At 31.7% G+C, this 13,998-nt stretch overlaps 1 long non-coding RNA gene across 1 annotated transcript; it reads right to left on the bottom strand.

The window, feature by feature from the left end:
• Positions 1 to 1,296: 1,296 nt before the first annotated feature.
• On the bottom strand, positions 1,297 to 12,769 carry LOC114740540 (uncharacterized). Its single transcript, XR_003739696.1, has 3 exons — positions 12,696 to 12,769; positions 5,866 to 5,933; positions 1,297 to 1,970 (listed from the first exon to the last, which is right to left on the bottom strand). It is a non-coding gene; the product is annotated as an uncharacterized LOC114740540 (long non-coding RNA).
• Positions 12,770 to 13,998: the final 1,229 nt, after the last annotated feature.

Raw genomic sequence — 13,998 nt, 5'->3', positions numbered from 1 at the left:
CAAGGCCCAAAAATAATTTTATAAATTCAAAAAAGTATTTCCATGGCTTTTTCATATTTTTCTCAGATTTGTCAAGGCCTCTAGCTATTTAAAGTAATTATTTTTTCTCAATTTTCTGTTGTTTTCCCGAAAAACCTTCGTATTCGGGAAATTCTATAAAAATTCCTTTTTCCATAGTTTTCGCCTTTAGGACCTCCATTGATGTCCCAAAACCTCTAGTTCACCAATTTTCCACTTTTAATAAATTTTCTAGAATTTTTCTCAAAATTTTCCATTTTGCCCTTCCTAGACCGATAAAGTTGAAAATGCCAGTCCAGACCCTTTTTGGATTTCACACCACACTTAGTTTTCTTAGCCAATCTTTTTTCCTTACTGGCCCTCAACCAAATTTTTTATCTCTTCTATCAATACTAAATTTGGTGAGATGTGACACCTTAGGTCATTTCACTCAAGGAGTTTTTCATTGAATCCTAAGTTAACTTAAGCGATAAAAATGCAAGATTCACAAACGGTAAAATAAGCATGTATGCATGAAGTGAATAAAATATTTTAGGTCATTTTGATAAAAACGAAATGGATGAATAGAATAAATAAAATGCTATGGAATGGATCTTTTAAGGTTTGGTTAGGTGGCAAGCTTTGGTTCTCTTCATTAGGGGTTAATGCAATTATATTTGGATTATCATAGTTAAGTACTTTGTTATATTAATACATATTTCAGTTTAGCTAATTTGTATTGAGTCTCTTAGCATACATCGATAACAGAGAAATTTGAAAATGTATTAGACAACAAAACATAAATACTACTAGAAAACTCTTTTAATGGAAGACCCAAAGCTCTAACCACCATCTATCTTCAAGAGATGATGAACTTAGCCACTCATAGCCATAGAAGAAGCTCCAGACAACAGCCCACGTGCATAACCATGATGAATGATGTGGAAGAAAATGGAAGAGTGAAAGAAAAGGTAAGAGACAAAGGAAAGAAAGGGAAATCAAATGGGGGAGAAAAGATGAAGATAGAGTAAAGGAATTAGGTCAAAATGGGTGAAAGGAATTGAATAAATGAAGATAAGAGTCAGATCATGAAGTGTTTGGATTGGGTTATTGAGTGAGTAACCCAATTTAAACTGAAAAATCTAAAACTTCGCATACCAAAAAACACTCGTTCGTCATGGTGAACCCATATTGAAAATTCCAGAGAGTCTTCAGTTAAGATGGTTTGGCGAACCCACAATGAAGTCACAACAAAAATTCCAGAAAGGTTATATTGAATCTTTAAGCTGAGTCCTTACACTTCCTTTTTTATCTTCCAAGGTACCTATAAGTTAGAAACAACATTGTGCAGCATCAAAAGGTTTAAGAAAATAAGTTTAACTAAGCGCAATGACAAAGACATGCAAAACATGCGAAATTAACTCTAAGACCATGCAATCACTCTAAGTTAACCAAAAGTTGTAAGATATGCATTTATGCACAAATACTAGCCAAAATAATGAAAATACTATACAAATTTGGCCCAGTCAGTCTCTCTTCCTTCTCTGAACCAGTCGATGTCTTCCCCTTCTTTCCTCACTGTCATGCTTTGTTTAGAGAAGAGATCTGATTCATCTCTCTTGCTTTACTGAACCAGTCGACTAGAGGTAAAGAAGAAGATGGTAATGAATAGTGAATTTCTCCTTTCCATTGCACTCGTCTTCCCTCCTCCGTTCATGCTTGCTAATGGCAACCAAGGTGAAGAACCCTGCAATCTCGGCGTCTTTGGTTCCCAGAAGAAGATGAATAGTAAACTCAATTCAAAACCCTTCGTCATTATCCTCCAAAATGCTGTCATCCCTAGCTGTGAAATTGCAAAAATTCCATTACCCAAATGATACGTCTTATCTCTTGCTCCAAATTCTCCTTTCGTGCAGCACATATTCATGGCTGGAGGTTCATAATTCCATCCTCAAGCATTGTCTTTTTGGTACCTACAAGAGAGAAGGATAAAAGGAAATAAATAAAAATGAAAGAAAGGAAAATAAATAAAAAAAGGAAATGAAATAAATGACATTAACATAAAATAAAATAACATTCTTTTAATACTTCAAATTATTTTCAACTACTCTAATTTTATTTTGAAAGGTATGATATTCAAAATGAAATCCCCCAAATAATGCTCTAAATTAATTTCTCAAATTAGCTCATAAAAAGCATTCAAAATATCATTAATAACTCACTAAACACACCCAAAAAAAAACCTTTTAAATATATTAAAATGGAGAGTTATCACATGCTATCTTTAATCCTTTTATTGCCATGTTACCTTAAATTTCTTGCACATTTTGCATCGTTATATAAGCGTCTAAATGTAGGTACAATGGAAAACCATCATAACACTTTCTTTGGACTCTTCCTATTGGCTTCTTATAGTGAGGTCTTATACTTGGCACAATGAGTTAACAATTTGTGTTTTTTCCCAAATAAAACATAATCATTAGGGCAAGGGTGAATCTTTTTGTAATTTAAGGTGGCAGTACGCAACATTTATTTGGCATCATAAGTCTAGGTTGGGAGTTTATTTTACTTTGATAGCATTACTTTCAAAAGCGGGGGCAATTCAATAAAGCTTGAATCACTCCACTCATTTCTTACTTTCAACTTATACAATTTCAAGACTGCAGGAAGTAATATGAAGTTAGTACAACCTTCATACAAAAGCTTCTCCATATCTTTCTTCAAACTTTCGAGCATTTGTAAACAACCCTTCAATTCTTTTTAATCGTATTGGCCATGTCTTCAAGACGGTTGACCTCATATGTACTTGTGTCGAAATCAGGTGTTGTTTGCCTTTTACTTTACCCCCAGCCACTCTTGCTCACATTCCTTACCTCTCCATACTTTGTCCCGTACTTATAACTTTGGTTGATTTCATGAATCACTTAGTGCCACTCATAAACATCTAGATTAAGCCGCTTCAAATTGCCATATTATACAAAAGGGCAAAGAATCCTAGTAGGGTTATTAGCATGGTTAGCCATAAAATGAATGAAATCAACTAACCCATCCTAATATTGCTTGCCTAGATGACTGATAGATATCCATTCATTATCCATACTCTATCTAGCATAAATCATTTAAAGAAAAATGTCAAAATCAGAACACAAAAAATTCCATATATACAGCAAAAACCATCTAGATAGCTCAGAATATTTAAAAGAATGAAAGGCCTCTAACCTTAACAGGAACCTCAAAATGAATTACAAATCCCTACTAATATAAGAGCTCTCATAAATGTTAGATGCACAAATCAAATTGACTAGAAAAAATATAAGACAAAAACTAACCCCATTTCAATACAAGGTAAAGGGAAAAAAGGGCAAATGAGAATGGAGCAAGAAGATGATCAAAGACATGAGTGAAAGAGAATAGAGAAGTAAAGCATAAAATTTTTCCATTAAAAAAAAGACATAAAACTATGTTATTGAAACTACTTCATAGATGGCATAGGTACCTTAACCAGCAAAGAACATATATAGGTTTGACAAGAATGATAGTTGGATGAGAGTGAGGGCTGTGGGGTAGCTACGGGTTCATCAAGGCATATGCACAAGAGAGATTTTTTGAGTACAATAATTAATACTACGTTTGAAAATATAGTGGTTAGAGAAGGCAGAAAACATTTTGAAAACACAAGAATGATAGATGACTGATAGATATCCATTCATTATCCATACTCTATCTAGCATAAATCATTTAAAGAAAAATGTCAAAATCAGAACACAAAAAATTCCATATATACAGCAAAAACCATCTAGATAGCTCAGAATATTTAAAAGAATGAAAGGCCTCTAACCTTAACAGGAACCTCAAAATGAATTACAAATCCCTACTAATATAAGAGCTCTCATAAATGTTAGATGCACAAATCAAATTGACTAGAAAAAATATAAGACAAAAACTAACCCCATTTCAATACAAGGTAAAGGGAAAAAAGGGCAAATGAGAATGGAGCAAGAAGATGATCAAAGACATGAGTGAAAGAGAATAGAGAAGTAAAGCATAAAATTTTTCCATTAAAAAAAAGACATAAAACTATGTTATTGAAACTACTTCATAGATGGCATAGGTACCTTAACCAGCAAAGAACATATATAGGTTTGACAAGAATGATAGTTGGATGAGAGTGAGGGCTGTGGGGTAGCTACGGGTTCATCAAGGCATATGCACAAGAGAGATTTTTTGAGTACAATAATTAATACTACGTTTGAAAATATAGTGGTTAGAGAAGGCAGAAAACATTTTGAAAACACAATACTCAATGGTCTTTCTCATAAATTATGATTAAGTTAAGTGATAGTTTTTCTTTAAAACCATCATATAATGTTTATTTTTTATTAGGGGCTAATGCCCCCTTACATTATATATATCTAAAAAAAATAAAAAAGAAAGACCAAAGAAAAATAAAAACATAAAATATATTAACTAAAAACAAAAACACATAAAATAAAAGTTAAGTAGGAAAGAAAACTATTAATCTTCTCCACCCTCCTTCTTGTTGTCAAAAGCACGAGAGGAAGCATCATGATCCATGTTGTAGTCAATATCATTCTAGTGCAAAACGAGGTTGAACTTTTGATTGAGGTCATACCAATATAAGATGAGCCTACGAATAGCACAATCCATGCATGAGAGTCACCTAAGAATGTCATCTAGTTGGGGTTGGGGAAGGATGTCCTATGGTAGAGAATGCGAGGAAAAGGGTAGAGGAGGGGCAAGAGAAGCTGAATGAGGTAGGGGAGGCTGTATGAAATAAAGACAAACGGCGAGAGGTCCTTAACATTAAACTATTTAAGGAGGAAAGTGACTTTAGTGTTCATTGAACACCTTGATTTGTTACCCAAATTTATAACAGGTAGAATCAATTGGAACTATTTAATAAGCCTTTAAGTTGAAAATTTTTGAATTTTTAAATTTATTTTCTCAGGTTACTATTCATTGTAACCCTAATTTTAACCCAACTTTGAAAAATCATAACTAATTTTAGAAAAATAAAAATGACATGGTTCCAAGTTCTATTTGAAGCTCTCAATGAGATCTTTAGGAAAAAATAATTCCAAATTGCAAGCTCAGCTCGTGTATGATCAATTCCCACATCAACATGCACTATTTATTTGGTCAATTTTCAATTTTCTAGAATTTACACCTAATTTTGAAAAGTCATAACCTTTGGTACAAAACTCAAATTTTTATGAATTACCACTATTTAAAGCTAAAAATGAGATCTATTGATCTGCTGAATTTCATAACCAAATTCTTTCATTTGCTTAAAAACATTTGTAGTCAAATTTTGGCTCATTTTAGATCAACTTTTATCCTTTAGATGATCAATTTTCCATAACTCAACCTTAGTAACTCAAGTGTGCTTATACCATATTTCCTAGCATATATCAAGCATATTCACATAGGTTACAAGCCCAAATAGTCAACAATCAATAATCTCATAATTATTACAACATTGTAACATAAAGTCCATAAGATGTCATCAAATCATTCCTTAAGATATGATCATCTCCTTACCTTTCGAACATGGAGAAGAGTGAGATTTCAAAGAAATCTTAGTAGTAAAGAACTACAGTTATAATGTCAATCAAGCAAGGAATGTTACATGTAATTTCACAAGTCATCGATCAATTTTTTTCATGCCATGAAAGAAAGCATTAAACTATTCTAAAAGTCAATTCAATAATGCATTTAGCCAAGGCATATAATGCATCAATTCAAACAACATTATCATCTATCAAACTCATCCAAAACATGGCATATAATTAGCAAATTACACACAGTAACAACCAACCAACATAACATGAAATTGAAAGTTCTAACCTACGTCTCCTTGAATGACATGACCCCTTGTCCTTGCTTTTGAGCTCCCACTTGCTTAACAATAATGCCTATCAAACAACAAGAATAAAGTATTCCAAATCAATAACACCATTCTATTACATAATCCTTTCTAAAACTGTAACCCTTTGACCTTTAGCTTAGGGTTTTAGTACCATCCTTCCATAGATTTTTCCTACACATTTTTTCATGTAGAATCTATATTTAAACTTAGATTTATCAAAATCCAACTCCTTCCCTTCTTATTCAATTTTAATGCTTCCAAAAGCATGTTCTTCACATATCCCTACACAAATTTTCCTTTTAAATCCATTGAAAGCATCAAAACAACAAAACTTAAGCCCTAGGATAGCATAGTAGCCTTGTTTGAACAGTAACCCAAGAGTGCACAAATTGATATCTTTCAAACAACAAGGTTTGTTCATCATCAAACAACCATTTCATATCCTTTAATCCATGTGTCAACTTAATATCAATCATAAACCATCAAGAAGCATTTTGTGCAGTACCAAAACTTAGGCTTTTCAACCATCAAACTCTACCAAAACCAAGTTTAAAACCATCAATCCATAGAAAATCAAGCTCTAGATAGGATAGTCATGCTATTATCTTGATTAAAGGGTTCAAATCACTTGGATTCACTTTGTTCTTTGTCTCCTCCTTCTCTTCCCTCTTGGCCAAAAATGTTCTGCCTCCAAGCTCTCCAAAATGACTGAAAGACTAGCTTAAGAGGAGAGGAGATGATATTTATAAAATTACCTTAGTCTTAGGTTATGTGGTAACTTGCTTAATCCTTAATGTTTACCATAGGACACTTAGCTCTATCTCTTCTTTTCTTCCTCTTCAAGCATGTCACGTGGCCTCTTATGTGTCCTCCAAATTGAACGAAGGTGCCACCTCATGGGAAACCTAAGCTCCTATATGTAAAAATCCACATATTTTATCCATAATTCCAATCTTCCAATTCTATCCTTCAATAAATTGTGTTATTCCATCTAGGTCCTCACCCTCCTCAAATGGTGCCATTTAGACAAGAAAAATGGGGGGAAATTTGCTCACACCAAGCTTATGGTTATTACACAGTATAATTTCACAATATCGGTTAAAATTTTCTTGGATCTTATTAAATTTATTATCTCCAAAAATTTATTTTCTTGTGCCACTAGTTTCCTTTTAATGAACTAAGGTTTCTCTAATTTTCTTAGATTTTATTTTTCCCTACAACTGCTTCAATCAAATTTTTCCCAAAATCGGCCCTTCACCAATACAATTCTAGCTTTAAATAATTCAAAGCTATCCTATGCACTTTTAGAGGTTAGAAACAATTTTAAAATTCATAATAACCTTTAAAATAATTTTTCTAATTTTTTTTATGAATTATTGAGGCCCCTATATATTTTAAATAATTCAATTTGCCTAATTTTTTTCTTAATTAGCCAAAATTCTAAGAAAATACAAAAATTTCCAAAATAAATCATTTTCACACTATTTTTATTTTTCAAGCCTCAACTATTGTTCTGTACCCTTTATTTTATTTTTCATAATTTTTTGGAAATTTGCTAGAATTTTGGGTATACTTTCCCACTCTATTCAATATTGACTAAATATTTTGAAAATGACAGTCTAATCCCTAGTCTGGTTTTAGTTCAAAAGTTGTCATGTCTAACCATTGGCTACCTACATACCCTATGGTCTATTTTATATTCTTCATTTTTAGGGTTAAAATTAACAGAATATAACATTCGTGGTATGAAAGGAAGGGTAAGGTAAGGGTTTAAATAGAGTGGAAAAGACTCAACATAAAATAAAACCAAATTTTATACTCGAATATTTAGTTTTATAACCTTTTACTAATTCTTCTTCTACTTCTAGTAAATCAGAAGATAATCTTTCAGATTCTGCTAGCAGAGAAATTAGAAAAATGATAAAACCTATGGGTTGATGCCATAAATTCTATTTAAAAAAAAAACCATATTTTGATTGCGTGTCAACTATATCTACTGCACTTAAGCACTTTAGGTTAAAGAAAGATAATTACTCCTGCTCTTTTATATTAATCATTTACACCACTTCAATGGTCTGAGAGGGAGGCAAAAGGGTCAAAAACAATAGGTGATGATTGTACTTTAAAACTGTCACATTTTCTTTTGCAAGAAATTAAATTTATTTATTGACAACAAAAGGTGATAATTGTGGATTTAGATTTAACCGTCACGTGAAAAAGCAATATATATTTGAAAACCTGTAGTGGTGATTCAGCTTTTTAAATTCATATGTGATATAAATATAGAAGAAATTTTTGGTTTGGCATTTTCACTTTATTATTTTAAATTTATTATCTATATATTTAACTGAAAAAAGAAAAGAATATATAAGCAAAAATTCAAAATTATTTTGGATGACATAATCTTGCTTGTATTTGCTAGTTTCAACCCAATATATATATTTACCTCAACTCAATCCATATATATTTCTTGTTTATCATATGTGAACCACTAAAAGCCAGACCAAAAAAATTCTAGAAATTTCTTTAACATACACTTTTAAAATCAAATTCCAATGCAGGATTCAAACCTGTGAAAAAATATTGGAATTCGCTAGTAAAATTCATAACTTTAAGCAAACCTTGACTAGTAATTCACCTAGTTAACCCTATCTATCACTTAATAATATTATGTGTTCCAGGGTCAATTTACCTTAAACTGAACCCTAAGTCTCTTTAATATAAATCCATCTAATATAAGTACGATAATATATGTAAGCATAGTTGTCATCTCAGTCGATAGCACTTATATGCTCCCTCCGTATTGAGGATACAAAAGAGTATCTTTATATAACAAGTAATAGTTACTCACCAAAATAACTAATATATAAATATAGATAAATAAGTTGCCTAAAGAAACTACTACTACATATAAACCAAAAGCAGCAAGCGTTCCTACTCTTCTTATCACCTATCTTCTTTCTACACAACCTCTTGGAACTACTTGCTCTTGCTATACAACATGGAAGGAAGAGTGAGATTCCGAAGAATCCCTATAGTAGTAATTTCCATTAAACAATTATGCAGATCACATAATACATGTAATACAAGCCAAAGTGGAACACAACCTTGGAAGTTATGCAGTTAAGCATTTATGCACAATTGATAGATAAATAAGCTGAGATATTTTATTGTGCAGATAATTTGGCAGAGGCTGCCCCATGTCTATCAGCTATACTCATAGGCCTGGCTAAAATAATCTATGCAAGGAAATAAGAATTACATGTTTTCATGCTTTAAAATAGCAATACGGCATAAACAGACATGGAACAATTATAACACAATTATAAGGTAGGAAAGAACAACTACTTCATTCGCTTCCTTCCAACTCAAACCTTACAAATTCCTTTTTAGTTCTCTCAGTGGGCTTGAGCAAAAATCAAAACCTATCATATTCATAAGGGTAGATTAATGCTTGGTCCAAATATAATTTATAAGTTAAATAACTTCCTTTAAATTCTAAATATCTTTAAATTCTACCCTTACTTAGTAGTTACTCATCTTGGAGAACTTTTTAGAGTCATAATTTGCCTTTTGAAATGTTTTTCCTTTTTTCCATAATCCTAATCACTTGTCCTTCTTAGTGACTAGTCATGTTAGTGAAAAACATTATATTTATCCATTATATTTGAGGACAAATAATGAACCCCCCCCCCCCAAACCTACACATTTAGTCTTATTGAAATCAAATAAAATAAAATTCGAACCTACTTCTTTCACCACCTTGGCCAAGACACTCACATCTACATAGTTAAATAATCTTAAACATTTATAATAACTTATATAATCTAGTACTGTGAGAATTCAAATACTTAACGTATTATTCTATTTCATACATTACCTCATAACTTATTTTCCATAGCTAACTAAACATCATTCTTAATCTCTTTAACCCTGCACAACCTTTCAATTAAATTCTAAAACTCCTATGAGTTTCTTTATTCAATTACAACACTTAACTTGATCTGCTTTCAAATCAATTCAACTATTTTCTATCAATGGCAATACTCAATATTTCACACTCATTAATTCATCTAACCATATATCAACTATATGACTTCTTTGCTAACTCATTTAAGAACTTGACATCTTCCCCCCAATGAGCAACCATTTAATGATTAAATCTGGAAATTTTCTCTAGATTTAAATTAATCCCCCTTTAACATTATAACTATTAATCTATCCACTTTCTTTGAATCCTTAAACACATCTTTAACCATCCACATTAAATCAAACTATCTTTCTTGTAAGTTCTAAAACAACGTAAGGCATTTAATATGAAATTTTCCAAATTTAATTACCTTTTTTATTCTCAATGCAAATTCATTCTTAATCTGCTCTTAAATCCTCCAACAATAATTTCAATCCCATTTGCAATATCTTTTCTAGTACTTAGTATCCAAATAGATGCTTAAATCATCTATGCTTTTCCAATCCTATCTTCCTCAAATTCCAACAATTATTTTCCTTCTTAAAATAAAATTTCAGATTCAACTCTCATTATCCTATATTCAATTTTATTTCTCCAACTCACCCTAAGGCACCTTTAATCATTTCCCATCAAACTTTATTTTAATTTATCAAGTTCCTATTACGCAAGCTCTCACTACTACAAATGAGGTCATTTTCATCTCTCATTTTTGTCTGTTTTTCAAAACAGAGGAAAAAAGGTCACTATACTCGTCTGTTATGGTAGAACAAACAAATGTGTACACACATACTCGTTTGTTAGAGCGTGACAAACAAGTTTGTGTGTACATATTTGTCTGTTCTACATACTCGTCTGTTATGCTCTAACACATGAGTATGTTTGTACACACATACTCGTTTGTTTTGTTATGCTGTAATAGACGAGTGTGTAGATATATACTTGTCTGTTAAGTAACATACAAAAACTTCTTTTCTTTAAATTTTGAATTTTTAGAATGCAACGCCATTTTTTTATCAGATCAAAGTGAACCGTAGTAGCAATTTCTCTTTTTCTCCTCTTTTCCTTTACTGCAAACTTCCTCTTCTCCCTCTTCCTCTCTTCTCATGTGACAACCAGTATTCTTCTATCTTCTCCTTCTTAACTGAAGATAGCTCATCCTCTCTTCTCTTTCTTAGTGATGCAACAACTCGATGACACAGTAAACTTCATGGCCAACCTCTCTTCTCAATGGTGGATAGCTTCTCCTCTTTTCTCTTGTATGCTTGACAATACTCTTTCCTTCTTTTCTATGGCTTTAGCTTTGCAAGAAGCAAGGTAAGCTATGTGGTTTGGTGTTAAATGTTTTGTTTATGTGGGACTATTATATGGGTGTTGAAAGTGATTGTTTAGGTATTTTGGTGCTGACAATTTTCTATTTAAATTAATTGTTGGTGAATAATAGCTTTTGGAAAGCAATGATAGTAATTGGGAAAGTATATTAAGATTAAAAGCATATTAAACTTGCTTAAATATTAACGCATATAAGGTGTTTGTGAAAATGTCCAGTAGAGAAAATTTGTTGGAATATGATAATTAATTAGGTTTCCCTAATGTTTAATCTCCATGTTAAATTTTAGAAAGGTATAGGATTCTAAAAGTTAAAATATCTATTTAAACAAGTTACGATGTCATTAGATTTTCTAATTTTAAACTTTCTTGTGTTATATAATTGAGTTAAGGTGTTTAATTTTTTTTCCTTAACTAAGTTAATTTAGATGTTATTGTTGTCATTTGCTTTGACCCTTAAAATTGAGATTTGTATGGAAAGTGTAACATGAATTGGTTCTGCTGAATTGCTGTCATTGTTACTCTATTTTGGTTTTGCTTCATACACTTTATAATTGCAGGTCATAGTAAAAACTGACAATGCAAATAATTTCACTTTTTTTTTAAAAAAAAAGTCACTATATTCGTCTGTTTGAGCAAAACAGAGGAATATGTAAAACACATATTCGTCTGTTTTCCTCAACAGACGAATGTTTAACTTCTATCTACGTCTCCTTTATCCATGTTCCCCTTTAAACAAACGAAAAAAGTCCTCTAAAATAGATGAAAATGGGCTTTTTTGTAGTAGTGTATTTAGGTTAAATATCCGTTAATCTTGCTAGTATTACTATCCTCTAGGTTGATTAGTGCCGTGTATATTTTCTTAAAAAAATCAGCTTTCAATTTGCCTTTAGATCTCAAATATGATTTAGGCACTTAGGACTATTGTCTAGCTTGGAAGGGTATTAAAACACCTTCACAATCATTTCCCTTTCATCCATAAACTTCTCACGGTCCTTGAAATTCTTGAAAATTTTCCAGCTTCCAACTTAAATTTCAACACGCCAAGCCCCGACACACACATAAAAGAAAGGAAAAACAAAACAGGGCAGCGACACACACATTTTAAACCAAACAAACCCCCTATTTAATGATGGAAAAACCAGAATAATTCCAAAAGCACTCAACTTTCCTTAGTAGCAGAAATTTCCAGATTCAAATCCTCTTCATCTCAAATAAAACTCAACATGCAATCTAATAAACATAAGTATACACATGCTCTCCTTCAAACACCCACAACCCAACAACTTAGAGAAACAGGGACATTGGATTAAAAAAGACGTAACAGAAACAAACCAACACACATGCAACACTGAAATTCAATTATTTGATCAAGATTCAAACTACAACTTCCAACCATTGTCCTTCGGTTCACGGCTGTCTTTTACAACTCAGATTTTTAATCTACTATCCACTCTCCAACAACGCATAAAATGGAATAAAGAAGGGTAGGAAGATTTTAAAGAGCCTTACCTTACACATTGTCACCGCATGCATGTGAGTTCTAAGGTCCCTTCTACTTCTCCGATCAACCTCCTCCTCTTCGACCACGCTTTTTCTCTCAACTCTCTCTGGTTCAGTGTGTCAAAATGGGGACGGAGATGCCTCCTGATGGTTAATAAGAGTGGAGCAGCACGTGAGAGTAGTGTGAGGCAAAATTTGGACATTTTACCCCGCTGTCCTTACTTTCAATTTCATCCCTTTCTCTATTTTTCTTAAATAACCAAATACTTTCAGAAATTATTCTTTAGTATTTTTGATAAATTTTCTTCCTCCATTAACTTCTTTGACCGATTAAATAATTTCTCTAAAAATTTTGGATCGAAAATTAACTCCTAACTATTTTTCTTGAATTTTTTTTAAAAAAATAGTCCTTAATTCCATAAATTAATTCTTAATTCATTTCAAGGATTTTATACCTCCATTGGCTTCTTCATCTCATAAAATAATTATCCTAAAAATCCCAACTAAAAAAAAATCCTCTTGCTTTTTTTTCCTTGAATTTTCAAGAGAATAGGCATTTTTAATTCCCCAAAATTAACTTTAAAATTATTTAAGCCACTTTTAGGGGATAAATTTTTTTCTAAAATTCTTAGTCTCCAAAATTATTACTTCATGATTTTTTCCAATTTTCATAGGCATTTAATAATTTTGATAATTTTTTTTCCTGATTGTCTTGAAGTCTGAAAATTCAAGATGCTACAATATCTCTTTTAAATGTCTTATCAACATTTTCATTAGGGAACACTACCAGATGGGAAGGGAATTGCTATGAAAAGGCTGTCTCAAACTTCAGGTCAAGGTTCTCAGGAGTTCATGAATGAAGTGATATTCATAGCAAAATTGCAGCATAGAAATCTTGTTAGTCTCTTGGGTTGTTGCATGGAGGAAAATGAAAAACTACTTGTATATGAGTATATGCCAAATTCTAGCCTTGGCTCACACCTTTTCAGTATGATTTCTAAACTCTCTATCTCTTCCATGTTTAATTTTATATGGCAACAACCATTAATGTATATGACATATTTGTGAGAGCATGAGTTCCCTATCTAAATCAGAGTACTAGTTATAAAATTTGTAGAGTACTAGTACTTCTTTTACATAAAAATTAATTAGATCTTTCTCACTAATAGAAGTTTCAAATAGGACTTTTTACGAATTTTTCTCATATTATATGGGTCGATTAGAAGACTAAGGGGAAAAATAATCATAATATCATTTTAATCTCAATGTAAGATTATGTAAGAAAGTAATGTCACTAACTTGAACATTCTTC

The sequence above is a fragment of the Neltuma alba genome, unplaced genomic scaffold, assembly GCF_004799145.2.
Source record: "Neltuma alba isolate B1F8T4 unplaced genomic scaffold, ASM479914v2 tig00003179_pilon, whole genome shotgun sequence".
Taxonomy (NCBI): domain Eukaryota; kingdom Viridiplantae; phylum Streptophyta; class Magnoliopsida; order Fabales; family Fabaceae; genus Neltuma; species Neltuma alba.
This window is presented reverse-complemented; position numbering and strand designations above follow the sequence as displayed.